Source organism: Chaetura pelagica, unplaced genomic scaffold, assembly GCF_000747805.2.
Source record: "Chaetura pelagica isolate M959 unplaced genomic scaffold, ChaPel_1.0 scaffold222, whole genome shotgun sequence".
Taxonomy (NCBI): Eukaryota; Metazoa; Chordata; class Aves; order Apodiformes; family Apodidae; genus Chaetura; species Chaetura pelagica.
The window spans coordinates 6,912,683-6,931,018 of NW_009952711.1; positions in this window are offsets into that span (position 1 = coordinate 6,912,683).

Consider the following 18,336-nt stretch of genomic DNA (forward strand, 5'->3'; position numbering starts at 1 on the left):
AGAAAGAGGTCACTGGGTACAAATGTCTGGTGAACCAGAGTGTTTGCATTCTTGGTTAGTTTGTACTCCAGCAGCATTGGCACACTGCACACACTGGTGTTTGTAATCCACAGTAAGCAGGTTGCTTAGAGGTCAAATCTATTTTCTGGTCGTTACTACAGTTCGCTTAACTCTGCATTCAGGAACAGAAGAAAAAGAACCAGGAGCAGGAGCTGCTGGCAAGGCTCCCCCTGCAGCCGCCTGGCCCCACTAGGCGGCACAGCCGCTCTGTTCCATTGCTGTCATTTTTCCTGTGTGCTTTCAGGCTGCTTGGGGTGGGAAAGTGTCTTTAAAAGTGTTATGCTCACTAGAACATAAGGATAGCCCATCAAAATTACCTCCTTTAGGACTTCAGAAGCAATTGCTCTGTGGCAGCTGATTAAAGCACTAGTTAAGCTCTCCCTGCCTTTACACTCCAAACGCACTTGTTGATCCAGGTTAACCTCTGTGACAGCTTGTAAAATGCACCACAGTGGTTTCTTACATCTTTTCTGAGCATGGAACAAGGTCAAGAGCACTTCTTATGAAGCTGGACCTAGTTACCTCACATGTAAGTTGCTGCTCTTACTATGCTTTTCTGCAGAGAGAAATGGAAATGTGATGGTCATAAGTGGACACGAGTGCTCAGCAGCAGCAACAAATCCAGCCAGCAGTGACATAAGCAGTTATGCCACCTGCCAAGAGCTGGAGTCTCTTCTAGCACTAAAGATTCATAGAGTTTGAAAGAGCACTTCGTTGATAAGATTGAAGGTTTAAATAAAGATATGTGATTACATTCCAATAAAAATGCATTTGCTTCCACTGGTACAGTTTTTTTTTCATTAAAATGAGAGCTTTATTGAATATCTTCTAGCTATTTTCTACTCTATTTTTGTACTGAAAAATGAAATTAAAAAAATAATTTCCCTTCACTCTTCTGAAGCTTTCAAACACACTCCATAATGAAATGAACAAGTCAGAACAAGATGCTTTTAAGATATGTACAATTAAACCCACACTGTTTTCAAGGAGAAGTGTCACAATCCTGCATGCCCTGAAGTCAACCAAGACTCAAATCTGCACAGCTACTGCTAAGACCAGCAATGCCCAGAGACACCAACTGAAGTACCTGCTGGTCTTGGGAAGGATTCACTGGGCTGCCTTGCTATCTTGAGGTCAGAACAAAACACTGCAAGGTTATCCAAGGAGGAAATCTAGGTGCTGAGATGTGCAAAAGGTTTTGTTATTGTTTTTCCACCGATGCACAAATCACCGTAGCATTTAGCTATGCCATTCATATCCGTGTCAGATAAGCTATCACAAAGGCCATACGTGTACTTAATCACCCTGGTGGTACAGGTCACAGCTTTGCCCATGAGTTACTGTCAGTTCCTGCTCTTTTAAGCTTTTTTTTTTTTTAAGCTTGTTGCTTTATAATAATTATCTTACTGAATCTTATTTTTCAATAAGAGGGACTAGGCATCCACCTACTCCAGCCTCTTGTGTACCTGATATCCTTAAACTGCATGCCAGTAACCAGCCTATAATTTAATCAGGGCGAACACTTGTATCATTTAGAATAAAAACTTTTTCTCTGGAACACAGTTCTAGTGTCAAGTGATGCAATGGCAAGAGTGAATGAGGTAGGACATACGCAGATATTTCCACGTGCTGAAAGTAAAATCCACCTGCTACAGAGGAAGTGAACAGCCTAAGGTCTCTGTCAGCTCAGCTGGACTGGAAGACTCAGAGCTCGTGATTAAGTTTACCTCTGGACATGTGAGCAGTCTGGCACACAAGATCTGCCAGAGATACTAAAAAAGCATTAGCACCAACATTCTGGATCCTTTTCCGGATGTTCACATTGAGTCCAATCATTTACTCTGCTTGGAACTGAACAAAGGAGACCTCAGCAGGCTAATTTACTTGAAAATGTTTAAAGCAGTGCCAAGCTAATCAGGCCTCTGGATGACCCTTTGAATCTTGTCCTCTGAATAAAGCTGCCCTGTTATTAAGGAGAAATTTACCCCAAAAAGAATTTAGATACCACCAAGGGTACATGCAATGAAACTCTCAGCCCAGCTGACAGGATGAGAACAGCCAGCGTTTAACCTCATCACCATCCAAGATAGCAAGCACCCTTTAAGTATTTCAGTCAGGCCATGCCCAGCACCATCAGTGGGCCATGGTGCCCCAGCAGACTGCATCCACCTTGCAGGAGTTTAGAATAAACACTGCTGCTAGGCTGAGCTATATTCGGAAATATGCTCTTATCTGCTGCACAGGACACAAACAGTATTCCTACACTGTGAAGGAAAGCATAAACAAGCAGCAAGTGGCTGCCCATCCTTGCCTACTGTCTCAAAATAGAGTTTAGTACACCAGGTTTGAACAGGGAATACACTTTTACTCTGTTGGAAACAAACAGTCACCTAATAATAATTAACATTAACTTATTTCAAAGGCAAATGAAAACATGACCCTCAGCAAATTTCACAAGCAGCAGGAATGAAAGTAAGCCCTGACAAGTGCTGGCATTCCATGGGGTGTCCTGCAGGGTACAGCTCCCCTCTCTCCCCCTGTGGTTTGAGTAGGTTAGTACTGGCAGTGCCTTGGCCAGGGCTGACAGATTGTACAGCAGGTTTGCCTCCAGTAACAAACCTATTACAGGATCTCAAACAAGTTACTTATGGATAACTGAAGAGAAAAAGGAGAGAGGACTCCATTTGGGCTGAATGCATAGGCCTCACTAACTATACTGAGATTTTTGTAAAGCTGAGAAAAGCAAAGCACAAAAGTACTTTTGGGGTGATGCATCTTTACGCATTTCTCTAAACTGGGCATTAATGGCAACCTGAGCTGATCCTCAGAACCTTCTTCCCTCAAATGTCAGCTTGACACTTAAAAAACAAGCCTGCTCTAGAAGGGGTGGCTATCAATTGCACCTCTCCTTTGACTAATACAGGTGACATTTCGATTTTTGGACCATCATCAAATCATGAGTAGATTGCTGCATTTTGCCAAACATTTTTAGTACAAACAGTTAAAAGTACTCAACAAGCAAGTGCTGTACACATCCTTAACACTACAGAGGTGGAAACTGAGGCACAGATACACTAAATACTTAATTCCTCATTCACCCAAAGAAAGATTAAAAATAGAAATCCCCTTGACGTTTCCCCTAGCAGTTCCTACCGAGGCTGATGCACTGCCCTGTCAATGAAGATTTATCTACTAGTCATGCATTTGTTTCCCTACGGAGCTCACTGGGGCTGCAGTAACACTTCTCCTTCCCTTTAATCTCTGCTGTGAGTCACTGAAGCCTTTGCTCACTGTCTGGGCAGGAGCAGCGTCACCCCCTCGGCACATACACAGCCCAGTACCCCAGCACAGGGGAACAGGAGATGTGACTCAGGCTGGAGCATCCAGGGGCAGTGTCACCATGGCAACTGAGCTTTAACCATTGAATTACTCAGACTAGGCAGCCTTTAATTAATGACTTGATTCTCACTCCTTTCTTTCTCCCATGGTAGTAATATTTACTGCATTCCCTGGGCAAGCCACTGAAAAGCTTCCCAAAGCCAGCAAGCAGCAGAGGCTACAGCTGGCCCAAAGAGCACAGAGGAAAAAGCTCAGAGCTTCAAAAAGCACTGATGAAACAGGGCTGGGTACAGCTGCTGGCATGACTGTCAGGAAGGGCAGTGCCAAGGTGATGGACACCAAGCAGACCTGTCCAGAGGCTGGGTACTCATCTCTAAAAGACTCAAGATTCACTGCCAGTACCTGTGAGCCTCTAATGTTCAGAAAGTCCCTTCAGCATCACAGCTAGGAAGGAAAAGATACACTTGGAATCAGAAGCTCCCAAGCATGCCCTCTGTTGCATAGCTTCATCTCATCTGATAATGGGATGGAGAGGTCAGGATTTGTCCAATCCCCTCCCAGTGGGATGGCTGAGACCCATAACAAATAAGTTTACATCATCTGGTAGATGAAAAGTAGGCCACCAACTTTCAGGAATCTAAAGATCATAGGCTAGAAATCACTATAGTAGAGTTCAAAACTGAAGACAGTTTCAGTATTAGGTGAAAGCCTACACAAGCAATCATTCAGGGAAGAGATGCAAAGATCAAAACCAAGAAAGACTAACCTCTAGTCATCTTACACAGCCCAGATCTCCTCACTAACTCCTTTCCAGGTAATACCTGCTGCTCCCAACCATTTTTACGCTGCTAGGGAAAGAGCTGCAGAACTACCAGCAGCAGTACATGGTACTGCCTTGAGAATCTCCATTTTCCATTCAACTAAAAGCCCTCAAGTTAATCTCTGCTTTATATGTATAAAAATAGGTGTTGTTTGTTTTTTTTTTTAAAAGGGTACTGCTAATACATACAAGGTATGAAATAGGAAGCAGGAGGGTGAGACCAGCATTGTGCCCCTCATTGTCTGATGTCCACAGCAAATCTAATCCTTCAGTGGCTTCACCTTTTAAATGTCAGCTCTGACTACACATTCTACTTGATTTAACACTCAACAACAGAAGCCTGCCTGTTTACAGAGCCAGGACAGGAGTTGGTGATGAAGAAACAGAACTACAGGATTTTACCAAATGAACCTGGGAATACAGTCCAAATGAAGATGAGTAATAGTACCTGCTTCTTCAGATGTGCGTCAAAACCAACCATCATGAAGAGGTTTGGTCTGTCAAGATTTGCAATGCTGTTGGATTTTAAGTTGTTCAAGGACAGAGTTATGATTCATAAAGAGGCTTTTAAGAAGATGAGTCTAAGCCCTGCACTGGAACAGCTCAGGTAGTGCCCTCAATGTAGCTTAATCACTTGGGTCAACTGAAAGCTACAAAACCAGCTCTTTCCCCACAGAAACCCTACATAGCTGACCAGCCAGCATTGACCTAAGCAGCTGCAGTCCTACCAGGGAAAAAGATTTGGCTAAAACAACTTGGGTTTCTTGTTTCCACTTTCTGATTTTAAGTAAATCGCAAACCAAAACATCAAGTCCTTTTAGTCATGAGAAAAAGGAAAAGTTTACAAGTCTATAAACAAAAGCTGAGAATTGTTTTGTTTGTTGTTGGGTTTTTTTTTCCCCAAGGCTCTGGAGAACATCATGTGTATTCATGGTGTTGATTATACAAAGAACTCAAATATCAGTAACTGGAATGTAGCATTTCTTATATTTAATTGTTATTTTTTGGGCAGAAACAACTAAACGATTTCCAAAACATTCACTACTGAAAGTGTTTTCCGACTCCCACTTTGAAGTATGTCTAACAGCTGTAAACACCATGGATTTAAAAGGTCACTGCATAATTCAATCTCAGTGATTAACATTTTCCTTTGTAGTTACGACTACACTAAAATAATGATCTCAATTCACAGGATGATTAAACACAATTAATTTTCCTTTAGTAAAATAGGCTGAAGAATCTTTGCATAACCAAGCTAGCTGAAGCACCATTTAAAACACCTTCTCCTTCAAGGAATTTTGCCAGTTAAAACAAAAAATCTACTTCTTGTTCAAGCCTAGATTTTCCTATTCAAAGCTGTGAAATAAGATTCCAATTTTAGTATGAAACTCAGACCCAGCATCTCAGAACTACTGCTGAACATTATCTTTCTGCCTGCTAATTTTAAGGCACTCATTATTGCCCTAGGAGGCATGTCATTGTTACTGTAAGAGCCCCCTTGCTGTTTGAGCTATTTGTACAAATATTCACTGAAATGACTAAGTGCACTTGATATGAGGTAAAAATCCCTGCAAGTTCATTAAAATTATGCCTTCAGAGCCACTTGAGAACCACAGTCATATCTTTCCATTGGAAAGATTATCTTAGCAGATGTCTCTTGATTTTTCTTAGATTTCCTGCATTTCTCAGCACTAACTTGGACTGGTTTAATGAACAGATCTCTCCCTCAACCTGAAGAGCAATATGCAATATTGTACTTTTAAAGAGTTCTTTCTTGCATATTTTGGACTCAACTAACCAGTCATAAGTGAGCAAAATATATTCATAGTATGAAATACTATTTTTAATTTACTACTTTTTTACTCTGATAGACAAACCAGCAATGAATGAAGGCAAATGGCAATGAGGTCACAACACTTGAGTAATATATTCAGTACTTTTTTGTTTCTCAGTTCATGCATTAACACTGACAATCAGTTTGCCAAGTTTAATCTATATGACTAAACACATGGAAGTAGAGTGAAAAGAAAAAAGCCTAGTCAGCTCTTTTTGCAGAGTCAATTATCTCACTTTATGCTGCAGAAGAGGACAGAGGCAATAAAAGGGTCTGAATACCCACCCCACAATGCCACCCTAATCCCTCAGGATCCATGCAAGACAAGGACCAAATAGTGACGACAACAACAATTTATATTTTTTTCCTTACACAAAGTCATTGGAGAGGCACAGCCAGAGATTCAGAGACTCTGGTTCCAGAGGGCTGCTCTGACTCTACTCCTGATGTATGCTTGAAGCCTTTAACTTTTCTTCCCAGCTATGGAGCTGCAGAGTTAAGCTTTATATTTTGTACATGCAAGGTCAAGACAGCTCCTGATCACTTGGCTCTTTTGATGGATTATTTTACCCCTTGCTGAACCTTCTTCACCTTCTCTCTTTTTTTTATTTGGCATGTTCTTCTAGAACAAGATACCAAACAATAGAAATAGTGAACAAAGGCATCACTTAGTGGTGCTACATTCATGATCAAGCTGCATTTTTTTTTGATGGAGAAAAACATCCTGGCAGCTGTAACCAGTGTAACAAACAGGGAGACTTCAGGGGTTTTATATAATTTTACAGGAAAGTCAATTTCAATACTAACTGCTCATTAGTTCCACAAGTATTTCCTAATGAGAAAGACCTGCCAGGGATGTTCACAAAAAAAATAAACACACCAGAAGACTGATTATGAGAAACTGGAGATACTTTTTCAGGCTCTTCATGTCACATGGAGTTAGGAAATGACTCAGAGCAGCTTGAAATAACTGCTTAACAGGTAAGAAGATGCAAGGCAAATTCCAGAAAACTTGTATGACTAAGAACAGCACAGGTGTCTGCTTATTGCTTGGGCTCTTTCAGGTAATTCCTCCCACTGGCTCACTTTGCCATCTTGAACATATTTGCTCAGCTGCTGCAAACAACAAGACACTCACAGGATGAGTCGGAGCTCTCAAACTGCTCCATGCAGGTGAAGTAGCTGATGGCAGCAGTTTGTTCCACAATTCTTCCACTTCATCAAGCTGATGGCCAGCAGTGGAGTTCATCTCAGGAAAATGAAAATCCCTGGTGCCAAAGAATAAAGTGACAGATTGGAACAGTCTATTTTAGAAAAGAGCTGCCATGTCTAGTTAGTATCATACACAGATTCACTGCACAGTAACAAATGGATTCTGGACTGTGCTGGGAAACTACAGTGTAAAGTATAGTAAGGATTTCAGCCAGGAAAGGGAAGGAAAAATGCTCTTCTGCATTGAATTGCAGGGAGCAAGAGCTCCTATTTTACTCATGTTCTTTATTTTGCTTCCTTGATTTATTTTCAAGTTATCTTTTTAAGCACACAAGACACTAGCACAGATGACACTATGCATGACCAGATTTGAAATTCGAAGGAAGCAATTCTTTGATATAAGCAGCAAGCCAGCAGATCCCTGCTTCAACTTAGCTTCCACCATCTAACAATTTTCTGCTACCATACTGAGTCTAAACTCTGTAGAAAGGTGTCATCACTATAGAAATTTTATATACAAAAATCCACAGTACATCCCACCCAGCAAGTAAAGCATTTTATTTTCTTTGATCTCACTTTTACAGCATAGGAGATTTTATTTTTAGTCCTAAAGGAAACTACTATTAATCTGTTTCTTTCAAACTGATTGTATTAATATATTGCTCCTATTTATTACTCTATGCCACTTTATATTTTACTGCTTATCTTTGCATCCATTATTTCAGCGTAAAAAAAAATTGATACACTCACAGGTGTTTGGGCATAAATCCAACATTGTTACACTGTAAGGTTATCATGGCATTATATAGATTACCTGCCCACCAAAACACCTTTGTGAGATCTAACTGAAAGCTGTAGGGTGATATTATGCTATTACAGCTTCTGAGAGAAACAAGAAGACATTCTTTTCATTTTCATATAGTGACAGCAAATTATTTAAATTATTGTTTCTTATTTTGGCTTTCTGTTTCAATACATTTAATTAATTCACATTTATAATAAATTGTTGATGTATGTAAATTAAATGCATCAAGTTTCAGCAATGGATTAAATGTATCTGAATGTATTCATGTTTATTATAAAGAAATGTGAAATCTAACATAACTAGTACAGTCTGCCTGAAATAGACTGCCTCCTCTCATTGCAGCTCTGGCCAGATTAGTACCTCCAGTTGAAAGCCCATGGAAAATTAACTGCTTCCAGGAACTACCATTGTTCAAACCTTCCTATACATAGAGCCTAGTCATTGCCACTTAGCATCTGACCTATCCCTGGTTTAGTATTAGGGATAACCACTGCTTCCAATATTCCAACCTACTAACCTCAGCTCTAGAATTTGCTGTCCATAACATCCGCTTACAAGTCTGGCATTCACGTTTGCAAGGAATTTCCAGAACAAGAGGAAAAGGGCTCAAGTTGCATCTGGGGAGGCTTAGATTAGATATTAAAAGAAACTTCTTCACTGAAAGGATTATTAAACACTGGAACAGGCTGCCCAGGGAGGTGGCTGAATTGCCATCCCTGGAGGTGTTCAAAAGATGTGTAGATGTGATGCTTAGGAATGTAGTTTAGCACTGGACTTGGTAGAGTTAGGTTAATAGTTGGTAAAGTTATGTTGACATCAAGTTAATGCAGAAGTAGTATGGTATTTGCACACTGTGCAGGATGATAGAAGTTTACACTACCTAAGAGCAGCACTATCTTCTGTCTTTCGGAAAAGATGAAAACATGAGGATATTCCCGATAGGACACATCTGGTATTTGCCTTAAGAGTGAGTAATATACAGATAGGATTATACATCCTCTGGACAATTGGTCTACAACAAAGTATGGAAACATGGAGTATTCTTCAAATACCCTGGGAATGATAAAAACAAAGTCCTCCAAAAAGACATAACTCTCTTCACATAAAATCCTTCCTCCTTTTTAACTTGCAGGCAAAACAAGTCATACTGACACACTTTCCAGTGGCCCAGAAAAACAGGCACCTCTGAGTTAAACCAGTACAAGAAGCTGTGACTTACTGAGGAGCCAGTGTCCTTATGCTTCGAGCAAAGCTGCTAGGAAGACTCTAACCTCTGACAGAGAAGCAGAGTATAAATCTTAATGCCTCAAGTTGCTTTTCTACAGCAACCTTTATCCCTTTATTAACTCCCGGAACATTCACCCCCAAAGGGGCACACGGGGTACCGGCCGGCAGCAGCAACAGCCCAGAGATCTCCAGTTGGGATCAGTCAGCTCGTCACCACTCGGGGGCAGCATTTTAGCAGGAAAAAAACACAAAACGAAGTTGAATAGTTCTGATTTTAAAAGCTGAAGAACAGCACGCTGAAACTGCCAGGATACAACACAGTGACCCATTTGATCCATCACCTTCTCCCTTCCAATAACACCATTATAATACTTCTAAGGCCAACTCCTCAGTGCCCAAAATGAGAAGCATGTAATAAAAAGCATAAATACTGTGGGTTTTGTGTCCTATATACATCTGCTAAAAATAGTCAGAGGAAAAAACATACTCCAGTTTTGGACACTGAATGACTACATGAGCTACAAGGCCAATTAGGGCAAATGAAAATATTCCCACAAGAAAATACACATGAGTAAACACCCTGGAAGGCAAAGAGCCCTCTTGGAATAGAAACTTGCTACACAGCTTCAATGCATCCTTGTCACTGTTTTGTCTTCTTATTCAAAGAGCAGCTTTCCTTCTCAACAGTGACAGGCTGCTCTTAGAGGAGCATCACAAGGGCCACCTTCAGGCCTGGGAAGCTGTGATCTGAGGCATGCTCTACATTCAGTGAGGAGAGGTAATTTCAGAAGTGACTCACAGCAAAAGCCTAACTTGAGCTGCTCTTTCCAAGGTAAAAGTTGAACTTTGCTTTTCATTGAAGAAAAATATCCACAAACAGAACCTCCTTATTTTCAACTGCAGGTCTTTCAAAGCTCTTTTTCCTCCAGACATATATATACTCTCCCAGCATAAATCACAAGAGCAAGCACCTGGATGCTTCTCCTAGCTCCTCTTTCAAGCGGGCAGGGGATTGTTGGGATATCTGCAGGCAGCTGAAGATTTACAGCATGAATTTCAAAGTTATACTCTTCATCACCTAAGTAACTCCACAGATCGAAGCAAACTGGAGACAGACCCAGTTTCCGATTTTGTCTCAGACTACTTCAACTGCACAGCTGAAGCCAGATCCAACCTGAATAAGAGGAAAGGGCAACTAAAAGATGGAAATGTAGGATGAGGACAGACAGTGTCTTAACTGTGAGTAGGCGTAAGGAATAATAAGTATTGTTTAGTAGGTTGTACATGGAAATGGGAAGATTGATATCCTGATCTGCATTTTTGTATGTCTGCGGATTTCATTCATATTCTTGAGGAATTTCTGGACAGCTTCTTCGATTCTCTGACAAAGCAGTTTGAGGAGCACTTCCATAAAGCATGGGCCCTCTTTGAAATCACCAGTTGATTGCTATTGTACTGAACCCTAAGATTGAGAGAAGGGTTAAAAGGGCTATTTGATTGTTATTATTAAGTCTTACTGAGCTAAAACAAATCTAAAAGCATGTATAAAATAAACAAGTTACTCTTGACCTGTTAGAACAGGTTATACAAAACTGTTGGTAAAAGTAAGCCTCAAAAAAGGACTTGTAATAACATATATAAGTAAAGCAGTCTTTTCCTCTGTGATTCTTCACTTAATTAAGCAGGTTCCCTTGGGGTCTAGACAGAGCTGTGAGTGAACTACTTTGGCAAAGCAAGGTGCATAATGACACTTCAAAAAAACATGCACTGACAAATGAATATTGAGGTGGGGAATCTTCTTTAAATATCTGTATGAATAAACCATTTCTAGTAATACATCACCTGTTTACAGATTTTCCAGTAAAATATTACCCAACCAAATATATTGAGAGTGAAAAAGCCCCTCAAGGAGAGGTAATGGGGGCAATACAACAGACTTCCTTATTGCCATCCCTCTGGCTGTTCTTCACAGCTCTCCCACACAACAGAGCTCTCTTACTTATGCTCATTGTTGAGTTTACACGTCAGTGGAGATGCCATTAACTACATTATAACATCCAGATTTATTGCATTCATTGCTTTTTAATTAAAAGAGGCTAAAGCAGGGGTTAATCACAGTAAATGTGAGTTCAGCAGGGAAAAAAACTACAGTATTGTTGACTCAGCCAGAAGGCTCAGCAGCAATGGCACAGAGTGGGGTAATGGTGAGGATTCTAAATGTAGAAGCCTTAGTTGGGGTGCAGGTGCATGTGAACAGAAGAAGCTTATGAGGAGCAGCAGTTGCATGTACAGGTGAGATAGTGCGAATAGAAACATACAGAGGCTAAGTTACAAACATCTTTAAACTCAGAAATATTCTACAAGGATTAATATTCCACTGCAAAATACAAGAACTGCTTTTGACACTGATGTCACTTTGGAGACTGAAATAAAAGCCACTGGACAGCTTGTCCCACACTCTTCTCAATCAGTGTCAGCAGCAACTCCCACCTGCCAAGTCCCCTGTGCTGGGTACTGTCTGCTGGCCCCCTGGCCCAAGGTCTCATAGAGCCATGGATGGTTCCCTCTCAGATCTGTATGTCATTCTAACATGCATGTTTAGCCTGCCAATTTTCAGTGGAAACAATTTTGAATTGCCCAAGAACTGCCTGCCCTTTCAGCATGCAAAGGTAGAAAAGAAACACCAGTCAAAAGATGCAGTTAGGAAGAAGAGACTGGCTGGCATCTTTGTTCTCCAGCAGCTCACACCAAAAGCCAGACAGCTGAAGGAAACCAAACACATTTGTAAGAGCACGAGCCAACCCTCGCCACAGGATCCAAACCACTTGAATCTTTTCCTGGGTAAGATTGCTCCTACTGGCATTGGTTTTGTAACATTCATACTACTTAGAGTTGATGTGTAAGTAAAGCTAGAGGCAACGAAGAATGGATAATTGTGCACTACAACCCAGCTTAAATATATTCATCCTTTGCAAATGGGGTGAGAGAAGGAGAATAAATAAAACTTCACTGACACTTAAAGCCAAAAAAGCTCTGAGAACGCAAACCCACAGCACAAGATATTGCAACACTGTCTTATAACTTTATTACAGAAGCCCACAGTAACCCCACTAAGAGTGTTAAATATTAATAATGGCTCACAGCTGCTACTGCTACATAATGGGATTATTTTGATGAGAAATAAGTGCACAGCTTAAGTAATGTGCATCAGCTCAGACAAACCTTTCCTTTTGAAATTCATGTAGGACCCTCTCTTCTTGCTGCAATTAATTGCAGAACCCAGGGCTATTATTCTTAAATGGCAGAATTTGTCTCTGATCCTTGTCCCACATGATTTTTTTTAATCAGAGGTTGCAATATGATCAGAGGTAGATGGCACAGCTTGCTGCACCACTCGTTATCACGGGGCAGCCTTCTTTGTCTATTTTGTCCTGATTATCGTGCATCTGCCCACACATAGAGCCCATGAGAATAGGGTTTTTTATTGCTCCTGAAATTAAAACATGCCTGTCCAACATCAGGATTATTATTATAAGTGGTCAAGTCCCTGGCTTGCATCACAAACATCAAAGTTAGGAAATGCTCACTCTTTCATTTAATCCTTTACCAAGCAAATTTGGGTTTCTCCAGTAACAAAGTAGCTGATGAATATTTGATCCTTAACAGAATCATTACCTAGCTAGAAGGCATTATCTTCTCTACTTACTGTGTTATTAAGTCATATGGGCTGCCTTAGCCAGACTCTGGTGACACTGATCTAATTTAGAAGGCTGCTGACTTCAGTCTGTTGGTCTATACAATATTTAAAATAAATCAAGACCACTGTGCACTTGCTATTTTAGATATAGAGGATTTTCAATTATAAACTGTCAGCTAATTACCCAATACTAACTGGAAGTCAATGGTGTGCAAAGTCTGAAATACTGTTGGTTATTTATAAAATTCATCATGAAGATCTACTGAAAACTCTTATCTTCAGAACAAATTCAGAAAGACAGAAATGGCAGTGAGAGTTCCTAAACTGAATGATTCATTAGATTTACATTTAACTACTGCTTCATGAGTAAATATTGTAATATTAGCTCCCACACATCTTTTCTGTCTTTATCAAGTTCCTGTACAAGCAGCACCTCTGCCTTCTTTATATCCTCTGTCACCAGGGCTCCCACCTCATTCCTCAATGGGCCAATATTGCCTCTATTGCTAGTTTTGCTAGCTAAGAATAGAAACATACAGAGGCTAAGTTACAAACATCTTTAAACTCAGAAATATTCTACAAGGATTAATATTCCACTGCAAAATACAAGAACTGCTTTTGACACTGATGTCACTTTGGAGACTGAAATAAAAGCCACTGGACAGCTTGTCCCACACTCTTCTCAATCAGTGTCAGCAGCAACTCCCACCTGCCAAGTCCCCTGTGCTGGGTACTGCCTGCTGGCCCCCTGGCCCAAGGTCTCATAGAGCCATGGATGGTTCCCTCTCAGATCTGTATGTCATTCTAACATGCATGTTTAGCCTGCCAATTTTCAGTGGAAACAATTTTGAATTGCCCAAGAACTGCCTGCCCTTTCAGCATGCAAAGGTAGAAAAGAAACACCAGTCAAAAGATGCAGTTAGGAAGAAGAGACTGGCTGGCATCTTTGTTCTCCAGCAGCTCACACCAAAAGCCAGACAGCTGAAGGAAACCAAACACATTTGTAAGAGCACGAGCCAACCCTCGCCACAGGATCCAAACCACTTGAATCTTTTCCTGGGTAAGATTGCTCCTACTGGCATTGGTTTTGTAACATTCATACTACTTAGAGTTGATGTGTAAGTAAAGCTAGAGGCAACGAAGAATGGATAATTGTGCACTACAACCCAGCTTAAATATATTCATCCTTTGCAAATGGGGTGAGAGAAGGAGAATAAATAAAACTTCACTGACACTTAAAGCCAAAAAAGCTCTGAGAACGCAAACCCACAGCACAAGATATTGCAACACTGTCTTATAACTTTATTACAGAAGCCCACAGTAACCCCACTAAGAGTGTTAAATATTAATAATGGCTCACAGCTGCTACTGCTACATAATGGGATTATTTTGATGAGAAATAAGTGCACAGCTTAAGTAATGTGCATCAGCTCAGACAAACCTTTCCTTTTGAAATTCATGTAGGACCCTCTCTTCTTGCTGCAATTAATTGCAGAACCCAGGGCTATTATTCTTAAATGGCAGAATTTGTCTCTGATCCTTGTCCCACATGATTTTTTTTAATCAGAGGTTGCAATATGATCAGAGGTAGATGGCACAGCTTGCTGCACCACTCGTTATCACGGGGCAGCCTTCTTTGTCTATTTTGTCCTGATTATCGTGCATCTGCCCACACATAGAGCCCATGAGAATAGGGTTTTTTATTGCTCCTGAAATTAAAACATGCCTGTCCAACATCAGGATTATTATTATAAGTGGTCAAGTCCCTGGCTTGCATCACAAACATCAAAGTTAGGAAATGCTCACTCTTTCATTTAATCCTTTACCAAGCAAATTTGGGTTTCTCCAGTAACAAAGTAGCTGATGAATATTTGATCCTTAACAGAATCATTACCTAGCTAGAAGGCATTATCTTCTCTACTTACTGTGTTATTAAGTCATATGGGCTGCCTTAGCCAGACTCTGGTGACACTGATCTAATTTAGAAGGCTGCTGACTTCAGTCTGTTGGTCTATACAATATTTAAAATAAATCAAGACCACTGTGCACTTGCTATTTTAGATATAGAGGATTTTCAATTATAAACTGTCAGCTAATTACCCAATACTAACTGGAAGTCAATGGTGTGCAAAGTCTGAAATACTGTTGGTTATTTATAAAATTCATCATGAAGATCTACTGAAAACTCTTATCTTCAGAACAAATTCAGAAAGACAGAAATGGCAGTGAGAGTTCCTAAACTGAATGATTCATTAGATTTACATTTAACTACTGCTTCATGAGTAAATATTGTAATATTAGCTCCCACACATCTTTTCTGTCTTTATCAAGTTCCTGTACAAGGGTTTTGTATAGGAATGCAAAGATAGTATTATCTAGGTCTGAACCTGAGGAAAAAAAAATGCAGAAAAAGGTTTCTACTTCTTCAAATTCAGTTCTAGGGAATCCTTAGGTCAGGCAGACATTCCACAAGGCTTTGCTGAGGTCTCAGAAATTGAAGTTTTAATTTTTAAAAGTATGTTTCTAGCTGCTCTAGTTCCAGCAATCACCCCCCAAACATGAAAAGAGCAATAGATGTAACCACGTCTGCAGCCTCAGAACACCTCTGTTCCTCACGAGTCTGACAAGAGTGTCAAGTCCAATCCCCAGTTATGTGACTTCAGTGCAAGCACTGCCTAAAGAATCACTGATTTTAATGCAAGAAACAGTTTTGGGCAAGCATAGCTCCTTGAAACTGGAAGCTACTGTGAGGAAAGAAATCACAGAAGCAGTAACAGGGAAACAAAGAAGTGAATGGGGAGGAATGAAGTGGAGTCAGACGTGCCAAGAAACTCCCTTGAATGTCACGATCTGGCAGAAAACCCATAAATGAAAACTAACTGCTATACAGGCCCTGCCCATCAGGAAATACCCACATATGGCAATAAGCTGCTGACTCAGATCAGGAAGGAGAATATCACTGTGAGGAATGATGAATCCCAAAGCTAAAGCAGGGACTTTTTCTGAGGTGGCAAGTTGGATGTCCCTGCACTGAAAGCTTGCACCTTGAGGGGTAACCAGTGCGAGCAGTCCCTTCCTGCAGCCTGCCAGGGGAGTCTGGCTGCTTGGCTGGAGCCAGACAGAGGACAACCCAACCAGCAGGCACAAGGCCAACTTGCACTGCAGTGCCACCTCAAGCCCTGGGTAGTATGGTCTTGTGAAGCAAGCAAGCTCCGACTTCTAGGTCAATCAGGGGTCTGACAATGAGCAGCCTCTCAGAGCTTGCCAGCTTAAACTTAAACCCAAGAAACCTTTGGCAAGCTGGTATTTCCCTTCACTTTAAGATCACAGACCACTCCAGGAAGATATTTCCGTAGCACGGACACCACATTCTCACCGCTAATGCAACTTTCTTCCCTAAACAATGAAGTGCCATTAGCAAAACACTTCAAGTTTCTTCTGTCACTCATATAGATTGCGTATTAAAAATACAGATAAAAATGGGTTACCTAGTTTAAGCTTTGGATCAAATTTGTAACTCAGTTTCTGGTTTAGAGGGTATTCATTTGACATAGATAAGACAGCCAGTCAAATAGTCTATTGCTATCTTGGCAGCATCCTAAATCTAAACATTCTTCTGGCTGCAAATAGAGTTTGGGGTAAAAACCAAACATTTCCACAAATTGCTGATGGAAAGAAGAGCCAATCTAGCTACTCCAGAAGAAAAAAACCAAACCAAACAAAAAACCAAAACACCTCATACATATCCTTGAAACAGTTTAATGTTGAAGGTTTTACTTTAATAATATCTGTGGTATCTTTATATTAATACAAAGAATGCTGCTGCTGTTCTGAGTTGTGACAGCTGATTTAAAGTGTATTGCACACACTTTGCATATAGATGGAGTTTAGGAAAACATGAGAATGAGTAATACTGTTTGAAATTAGTACATCTGTCAAAAACATTTTGAAACTAATTGATATTGCATGTTCAGCCCATCCTATCAGGAACTTCAAACCTTTCCATTTTATTGAACTGCAGCTCCCCTTTACTAAGAGCCACTTCAGCTGAAATAACTGGTCTGGGTGGTTCCAGCTCTAGGCAGGTATCCAGATGTGTGTGATTTCCACTGATCAGTTTCAGAGGCTGAAGCCCAGCCATGACTCCACACTCCACACACAGTAGACATTTTTAATAAATGCTGACCTGCACTTCAGCTCTTCTGCTAGGTGGGCCACAGCAGAACTGCTGATACAGCCCAGCAGATCAAGAAGTTTCATGTGGAATTGAAAGCACAGGGATGTCACAATTTGGTACTCTCTACAGCTAGTATAACCTCAACTGGACATCCCCAGGGGATTCTCCAACTTCCCAGTTATACTATAGAATCACTAGATTAAAAGTTAACCTTTTCTTGCCATAAATTTATATAATGTCTTGTACTGTTCTGACCTATGTACCCATTGCCTACAATTCCTGTTTGGACACTAGGGCTACCACAGTGGCTTCTCCTGGGTTATGATGGGGTGCAGGCATGTCGTTCCTTATCACTAACCTGTGCATCTTGCAGGGCAGCTTCTACGTTCTCCTAACTTATGCCTGGAAACTTGTAGCCAGATCATCAACCTTTGTCACATCTGCCTTGACTTTTGTTCTGTATTCCTTGAAGAGACTCCATGATCCATGCAGGGAACATAATGTCAAACTACAACTAGGTATTATGTCAGTTGATGCATTTATTTATTTATTTTTATATTTTTTACAAATAATGATGTGACTATGAGTTGAGGAATGCTGAGGTTACCACAGAAACCAATTAAGATTGCTTAAGCTGGAGTCAGAGGTCTCTCTTTCTAGGACTTCTCAGGAAAAAACACACCAAACTAGGTGTTTGTTACTCATACACCTGCCAGAATCAGTGTAGTTGCATTAGGAAGCGACCACTGAGGCTGCCCAGGACACCTCTGGGTACACATTGTGCCTGCAGAGGACACACAACTATGCACCAGGTAGGTGTTTGTTGTAAAGCTCTAGTCAAGCAACAACGGTTCAGCTTTCAAATAAGGCCCATTCACATGTTTCTTGGTACGTACTCATTTAAACATTATTGCACTGATTCTAAAATTACATGGATATTCGAAACCCTAAGCTGTTAGTCAGAAATCTGCTTGTCTTTCCCCAGAGGAATTTCCCCTCTTCTGACCTCGATTCCGGCAAACCCTCCACAATCACAACCCTTTTGTATCTGCGCTTGCACCCCATTTTTTTTAAACCCTTTACTGCTGTGTCTCCACGACAAGGCACGGGCAGCGCTCCCGGGGACACCCGGGCTGAGGCCCCGGCAGCGCCAGCGCCCCGCGCT